The sequence below is a fragment of the Cervus elaphus genome, chromosome 24 (genome assembly GCF_910594005.1).
Source record: "Cervus elaphus chromosome 24, mCerEla1.1, whole genome shotgun sequence".
Taxonomy (NCBI): domain Eukaryota; kingdom Metazoa; phylum Chordata; class Mammalia; order Artiodactyla; family Cervidae; genus Cervus; species Cervus elaphus.
In genome coordinates this window covers 26,171,819-26,179,614 of record NC_057838.1, presented here as the reverse complement: position 1 = coordinate 26,179,614, position 7,796 = coordinate 26,171,819, and the positions used below count along the sequence as shown (strand labels likewise).

The window sequence follows — 7,796 nt, the reverse complement described above, 5'->3', positions numbered from 1 at the left end:
AGCCTTCTCTAGCTCATCTCAGCTCTCATGAGGAGGAGTTGGTGAGGGCTCGCCCAGGGCAAGAGCCAAGAATTCACTTACTCTCCAAATCTTAATATATGGCTATGAAAACTTGCTTCTATTGGTCTATAATTTTCTAGTCACAATCTCAAGATCCAGAAAGCTCTGTAAAGCAAAAGCTGAGTATAATCCTTGGACTGGGGGATGCATGTCTTTAAAGGTAAGGCCCCAGCTATGTACTGATAAGAAAGTGGCCAAGTATCCTAGTTCAATTCCAGGCTGTTTATAATGTCCTTCTCCAAACATGGTCAAACTCAATGGGCTGGACTCTAGGAATTAACTATACCTCCAGGGTACTTCTCTAGTGGTCCAGTGGGCAAGACTCTGTGCTCCCAATGCACAGGGCCCAGGTTCGATTCCTGGTCAGAGAACTAGACCTCACGTGCCTCAACTAAAGACCCCACATGCCCCAGTGAAGATCAAGGAGCCCTCGAGCCTCAAATAAGACCTGGTCAGCCAAATAGATAAATAAATATTTAAGAAAAATAATAAGTATACTTCCATTCAACGGTGAACGAGTAAATGTTTAACACATGGCTCTCAGGAAAAGAAAAAGTCCTGATACGTAGCATTTGCCAAGGTCCACAGCAACAGACGGACTTCAAGCTAGCAGCGGGCAGAGCTGTGCACACAGGTCCCCCTGCCCACCGTGGGTGGTCTCCTGAACCCATCCCATCATGCCACATCCTGCCTCTCCGAGACCACGTCTAGACGTCCTGATGGGAGCTGCGGGCTGTTCCGACTTCTTAGTGGCACATTTACCGGGTGAGTCACTGCCACTGAACATGAACTTTTTCAGTTAAATGCTTGGGGAAAGGCCTCATTTTCAAGTCCTTAAAGAACACTTCATTCTTACCCCTAATCACCACCACCGAGGGGCTTCCAGATGGCACCAGTGGTAAAGAACCTGCCTGCCACAGCAGGTAAGAGATGTGGGTTCGATCCCCTGGAGGAGGGCATGGCAACCCACTCCAGTATTCTTGCCTGGAGAATCCCCATGGACAGAGGAGCCTGGCGGGCTACGGTCCACAGGGTCGCAAAGAGTTGGACACGACTGAAGTGACTTAGCAGGCACGTAGCACCACCAACTAACACGGCGGTCAGGTGCCCATTATAGTGACTAGGAATCTGAGGGGCTCAAGAAACCAAAAGTGAATTTTCTTTTCATAGTGTCTTAAGTCTGGAGTTTTGTGGGAAAAAAAAAATCATAGAGTAAGGTATGGGGTCTGCAGTGGACGGAGAAACACCATGGAGAGCAACCAATGTATTAGTATAGAAGAATCTTCTGGAACACCCTCCTCCCCTCCCCCTGCGTCAATTCGCTGTCTTGACCAATATAAAATGGCAGGGGAAAGGGAAAAAAAAATCTGTGTTGCTTAGTTCTTACTAAGCATCTCCCCCAGGACAGGGGGAGATAGGTCAATACAACTCTGAATCAGGGCAACAACAACCCACGGAAACTCCATCTTGAGGATTTATAGGAAAACCAAAGCACACTTATAGTCACACTGGCTGGTGGGGGAGTCCCATTAGTTCCCAGCACTGGGCTATTTAAGATGAAATGTCTGGGATATGGATGTTGTTTTCTGGGAAGAATAATCTACTCTGAGGTCGTCAAAATCAATAGGGCACTTTGAAGGCTGGCTCGAGCCATTACTGGTAATGTTTTGGTTGTGTTTGTGAATCAACCGTTCAACAGAAATAGGACCATTTAGCAGTTCCCACGGAGGGCCCTGTCGGTCCCGCAGTGAAGCCTCTCCATTCACTGAAAGCACCAGCATCTCCCAGGGGCTTGGGGAGCCTGAGGGAGCCTGGCAGGCGAAACCAGCACAAAAGATGGAGCCGGAAGCTTCCAGGGTGCCCCGTGCTCTGAGTTTGCCTGGGATTGAGGGGTTTCCTGGGACGCTGAACTTGTAGTGCTAAAAGCAGGACGAGGAGAAGATGGGACAAATGGAGAGGGAAGCATAGAAACATACACATGAAATAGACAGGGGGGACTTGCTGTATGTAAAATAGACAGTGGAAATCTCACAGTATGACACAGGGAACTCAATCCAGTGCTCTGCAACATCCTAGAGGAACAGGATGGGGTGGGAGATGGGAGGGAGGTTCGGGAGGGAGGGGACATATGTATACCTGTGGCTGATTCAAGCTGATGTATGACAGAAACCAACACAATATTGTAAAGCAAGTATCCTCCAATTAAAAACAAATAAAAAAATAAAAACAATATTGTAAAGCAATTATCCTCTAATTAAAAAAAAAAAAAAGGACATTCCTGGTCAAACCAGGGCTGTTGGTCACCCTAAGCAGTAGTTCTCAACTGGAGCTGGTGTTGCCCCCCACATAGGATTCCCAGATAAAATCCAGGATTCCCTATTACATCTAGACTTCACATAAACAACGAATACTTTTGTAAAGACACATGTATCGCCGTGTTCACTGCAGCCCTATTTACAATAGCCAGGACACGGAAGCAACTTAAAAGTCCATCGACAGATGAATGGATAAAGATGTGGTACATATATACAATGGAATATCACTCAGCCATAAAAAGGAAAGAAACTGGGTCATTTTCAGGGATGTGGATAAACCTAGAATCTGTCACACAGAGTAAAGAAAGTCAGAAAGAGAAAAACAATATCGTATATTAACACATGCATGTGGAATCCAGGAAAATGGTACTGATGAATCTATTTGCAGGGCGGGAATAGAGAACAGACTTGTGGACCCAGTGGGGGAAGGAGAGGGTAGGATGAATTGAGCGACTAGCCGTGACATGTATACACTACCACGTGTAAAATAGATAGCTAGTGGGAAGCTGATGTGTAGCACGGGGAGCTCAGCTTGGACGGAGCTCTGTGATGTCTTAGAGGGGTGGGATGAGGGGAGTGGAAAGGAGGCTCAGAAGGGAGGGTTTTTATGCATATGTATAGCTGATTCACTTCATTGTATAGCAGAAGCTAACACAACATTGTAAAGCAGCTACACTCCAATTTTTTAAAAATTTGACAATACCTTTTTAGTATAAGCATGTCCCAAATATTAAAGTAAAATGAGTCCTTGCTTATTTGAAATTCACATATAACTAAGCATCCTTTTTGTTTCTTTCCTTCTTCTGTCCCTTCCTCCCTCCTTCCTTCCTTCTTTCCATCCTCTTTCCTAAAGCTGGCAAGCCTACTCACAGGGGACGTGCGGCAACCACTGGAGATGTTTTTAGCTGTGATAAGCACAAGTTGTGGGGGAGGGGGCACGGCCACCCAGTATCGAGTAGCGACGGGTGCTGCTAAACTTCCTACAATGCAGGCGGCAGCTCCTGGTTACAAGGAATTATCTGGCTCCAAGTGTGAGGAGTGCAGAAACTGAGAAAGGCAACCTCACTTCAGCTGAGCACCCACGTCTTCTTGGGAGAATACTGGAGGAAGGATATAGGTGCCTCTGCTTCACACACACAGAAAAATGTAATAAAAGTTCCTGACTTTGAACACTTTCAGTCCGGCAGTCACACAGCCATTGACGGTTAAGAAGTGACCGGAAAAAAGGCTCTTCCCTTGCAAGGGACCCCCCCTTTCCACAAGGAGAGCCAGGCAGGGTGCGCGGGACACAACAGCGCCGATAAAAGCTCTATCCGTGTGGTCTCCAGGACGCTTCCATCTCCCCGGACTTTTATGGTGACATTTCCTGGCAGTCCTGAAGTTTGTTCTTGGCTTTGAAAACAAGGCTTCAGAATGTCTTCATTGTTTTACCTACACCGGTACTGGCAGCGCCTGGAGTTTCCTGAAGGAAACTGTAGCAGCAGGAATTTTCTGTAACACTGTAATAAGGGGGCTTTATCCTTTCAAAAATACATCCTTTCTCCTTGTTGCCAGCTCTCCCACAGCCCTGTGAAAAATGTAGCTGAGGAGTTACTGAGGCGTTTTTATGTTCCTCCTGTCTCCCTGTAGTTCATAGCAAGCAACAGAAGGCAATTATTCTGGAGTTAGCACTTAGGCTCGCTGGCTTGAAGGAATGAATGAATGAACCAAAATGGCACCTCTGTGCTCATTTCCCTATTGTGTGAGACGTGAAATGTAAACAGTGACATCTGCTCAAGAGGAACTGGTGAATCTGATCACCCCTGGGACCTCAAGTAAGTGGAATTACTATTTCATGGGTACAGAACTTGGGGAAGATGAAGAGGTTCTGAAGATGGATGGTTGTACAACAGTATGATCGTACTTAATGCCACAAAACGGTACGCTCCCGAGTGGTGAAAATGCTGAACTCTGCGTTATATATGGTGGTGGTGGTGATTTAGTCGCTCAGTCATGTCCAGCTCTTTTGTGACCCCATGGACTGTAGCCTGCCAGGCTCCTCTGTCCATGGGATTTCCCAGGCAAACATACTAGAGTGGGTTGCCATTCCCTTCTCTAGGGGATCTTCCTGACCCTGCTTCTCCTGCATTGCAGGTGGATTCTTTACTGCTGAGCCACCCAGGATGCCCTCTGTTATGTACATCCAACCACAATTTTATAAAAGGAATTGTTGGTATGGTATTCAGCTAAGCATAGAATAAGTCTTCAGTAATGTTTGCTGACTGACTATTAACCTCAGGTTGATCTGGGTGTAAGCTAACTGCATGTTTTCTCCCAATAAGCTTGTCAGGTGCCTCGTCATCTGGCTTCATTATCCTTAAAGGAAAGTGGACATGGCCTACTCTTCACTCCAGCAATCACATGAAGGTAAGTCTCTACCCTCTTGGAGGAGCGTGCTAAGTCAATTCAGTCATGTCCAACTCTTTGCAACCCTATGGACTGTAGATCACCAGGCTTCTCTGTCCATGGGATTCTCCAAGGCAAGGATATGGGAGTGGGTTGCCACGTCCTCCTCCAGGGGATCTTCCTAACCCAGGGATCAAACCTGCATCTCTTATGTCTCCCTTCATTGGCAGGTGGGTTCTTTACCACTAGCACCACCTGGGAAGCCCACTGGAGGAGTAGCAACCAAGTTTAAGGCCTTGACTCGACTCCAGGGGCAGACTAGATTGGACTAGAAGGAATCTCAGTGGCCTCACCTGTGATCCTCTTTGGACTGGTGAGTGATCTATTCTGGACCAGTGATACCCAAGGAGAAGGTGGCTGCAGGTTCTTAGAGGAGGCCAGGTGGCCCCTGACAGCCACCTCCAGAACAGAGGGGGGTCCAAGCATAGGACGGGGCTGATTTGCAGAGGGCAGAGAGCAAAGGCACACAGGGCCTCGGCCCACTCCTCCTCCACATGTACTGCTGTCTCCACTCCTCAAGCCACCCCTCTGACTTCCAGTCGGGACGCAGGGGAGGTTTCTTGTTTTTTGTAGCCAATTGGAGCTGGCTTTTCTGTCACCTGCAGCTGGAAGCAGGGCTGATCCCCGTGAAGCTAAATAAACATAAGCTTTATATCTCTCTGCTTACATGGGCCCTGCCAACATCCCCAGAGGGCCCAACAAAGCATCCCCATACTTTTGTAAAATTTGCAAAGGTGAGATATTTTAAGAAAGAAAGTGTAAGAAAGTGTTAGTTGCTCAGTCATGTGTGACTCTTTGCAACCCCATGGACTGTAGCCCACCAGACTCCCCTGTCCATGGGGATTCTCCAAGCAAGAACACTGGGGTGGGTTGCTATGCCTTCTTCCTCCAGGGGATCTTCCCAACTCAGGGATGGAACCCAGGTTTCCCGCATTGTAGGCAGATTCTTTACCAACTGAGCCACCAGGGAAGTCCTTTTATATTTTAACTGCAATGCTTTAGACCACTGCCTCTCTGCCTGGATGTCCCCGTGTCATGGTGCTCCGGGGGGTGTTGGTGCTATTGAGGCAGCCTGGGGAGTTCAGAGATCTGAGAAGAGGGGATGGAAGGCCTTGGTTCAGGGCTACTTTGTGGTTTAGCCAAGAATTCTCTTACCTTCCCCGGAGCTGACTCACCTGGTTTAACACCTTGCAACCCTCTATGTGCACATACGTGAAGCTAAGCCTACAGCCAAGGGTGCAGGAACCATGGGGTCTTCCGGATGCACATTTATGTCCTGGCTCTGCACTCTGTGTGGTTTGGGGCCACAGATACATCCCTTTTCTCATCCATAAAATGGAACTCACTTCACAGAACCATGGTAAGGATAAACTCATGCAAAGACCTTGGCACAAACTAAGTGCTCACATAGTGAAAGACATTAAGGTACTGGATCTGGCCCTTAAAAGGATGACTCAGTGCATTCAAAGCCTCATTCCATGGACAACAGAGTCAAAGTCTTTCTCCAATACCCTAGTGTCTTCTGTTTTTTTTCCAGGTATCAGTCAAGGAGAGGCCAGGAAGATAACTGGTTGAGGCCAAACAAGGACATGTGTGGGTGACGTGTGACCAGAGGGGAGGGTGTGGCCTGGGACAAAGCAGTGAGGGGAGGCCCTGCCAGGGAGCAGCCATCTCTGCTCCAGCCAAGTGTTGCCAGGCAGTGGGGGTTGCGGGATGCCAGTATTTTTAAGAAAAGCCAGAAAATCTGATTGTTTTCCCCTGAAATTCTCCAGATTTTTTAAACTCTTCAAGTAATTTTTTAAAAAAGTTAAACCCTGTCCAGCCCAAACAAAATAGAAGTCAGGGCTGAATCTGGCACAGCTCCCCAGTTGCTACACTTGCTTTGAAGTCTGGAGGTCAGTCTGTGAGTTCCAAATGCCAAGGCCACCTGGCCTCTGTCCCTGCATGTCTCCATCCAGCCTCTTGACCCTCGAAAGGCAGGGAAAAATACTTTTACATGTGGACAGCTGAAGATTCGAGCTGAAAACCATCAGAAGGAAGAAATGGACATTTCTGCAACTCCCTCCTCCTCGTGCAGACAGTCTGTTTCCTTGGAGGATGAAAGTCAACCTGCTTCAGCTGAATTCATTTCAACCAAATTTCCTAAATACTGCAAGCCAACCACTAAGCTAGGCCTTGGGTATGTCTTTTTTTTTTGCATGCCTACTGTGTGCTTGGCATGGAGTTAGAAGTTTTAACTACTTCGTCTCACAACAACCTTATGAGGTAGAAAGGACTGTTGCAGCCAAAATCTTGGCTGTCTCTGCCCACCGAAGTTGAATAAAAAAATACAGAGACAGAATTTGGAGGAAAATAGAAAGGTGGTTTTAACCCTCAGCCGGTTGAAGGGGAGAACACAGTACTCTCATGGGGCTTCCCAGCTGGCGCTAGTGAACTCATCTGCCAATGCAGGAAACGCGTGAGACACGGGTTCGATCCTTGGGTCGGGAAGATCCCCTGCAGGAGGGCATGGTAACCCACTCTGGTATTCTTGCCTCAAGAACTGTGACCCCGTCCCTCTTTCATGAGGAATCTGGTGAATTATATAGATGATGGCTCACAGTCAGGGGTGGGTGATGAGGAACAAAAGTCTAAGGATCTTATATTCTTTTTCCTCTTCAGTTCAGTTCAGCTGCTCAGTTGTGTCTGACTCTTCGTGACCCCATGGACTGTAGCAGGCAGGCTTCTCTGTCCATCACTCCCAGAGCTTGCTCAAACTCATGTCCATCAAGTCAGTGATGCCACCGAACCATCTCATCCTCTGTCGTTCCCTCCTCCTGCCTTCAATCTTTCCCATCATCAGGGTCCTCTCCAATGAGTCAGTTCTTCCCATCAGGTGGCCAAAGTATTGGAGTTTCAGCTTCAGCATCAGTCCTTCCAAAGAATATTCAGGACTGATTTCCTTTAGGATGGACTGGTTTGATCTCCTTGCAGTCC

At 47.6% G+C, this 7,796-nt stretch overlaps 1 long non-coding RNA gene across 2 annotated transcripts; it reads left to right on the top strand.

The window, feature by feature from the left end:
• The first annotated feature begins 3,744 nt into the window (after window positions 1–3,744).
• LOC122683051 lies at window positions 3,745–7,581 on the top strand. 2 transcript variants are annotated; one of them, XR_006337602.1, is made up of 5 exons: window positions 3,745–4,189; window positions 4,509–4,587; window positions 4,697–4,781; window positions 4,991–5,133; window positions 6,358–7,581. It is a non-coding gene; the product is annotated as an uncharacterized LOC122683051 (long non-coding RNA). The 2 variants fall into 2 exon arrangements; XR_006337601.1 differs by lacking the exon at window positions 4,509–4,587.
• The last annotated feature ends 215 nt before the right edge of the window (window positions 7,582–7,796 follow it).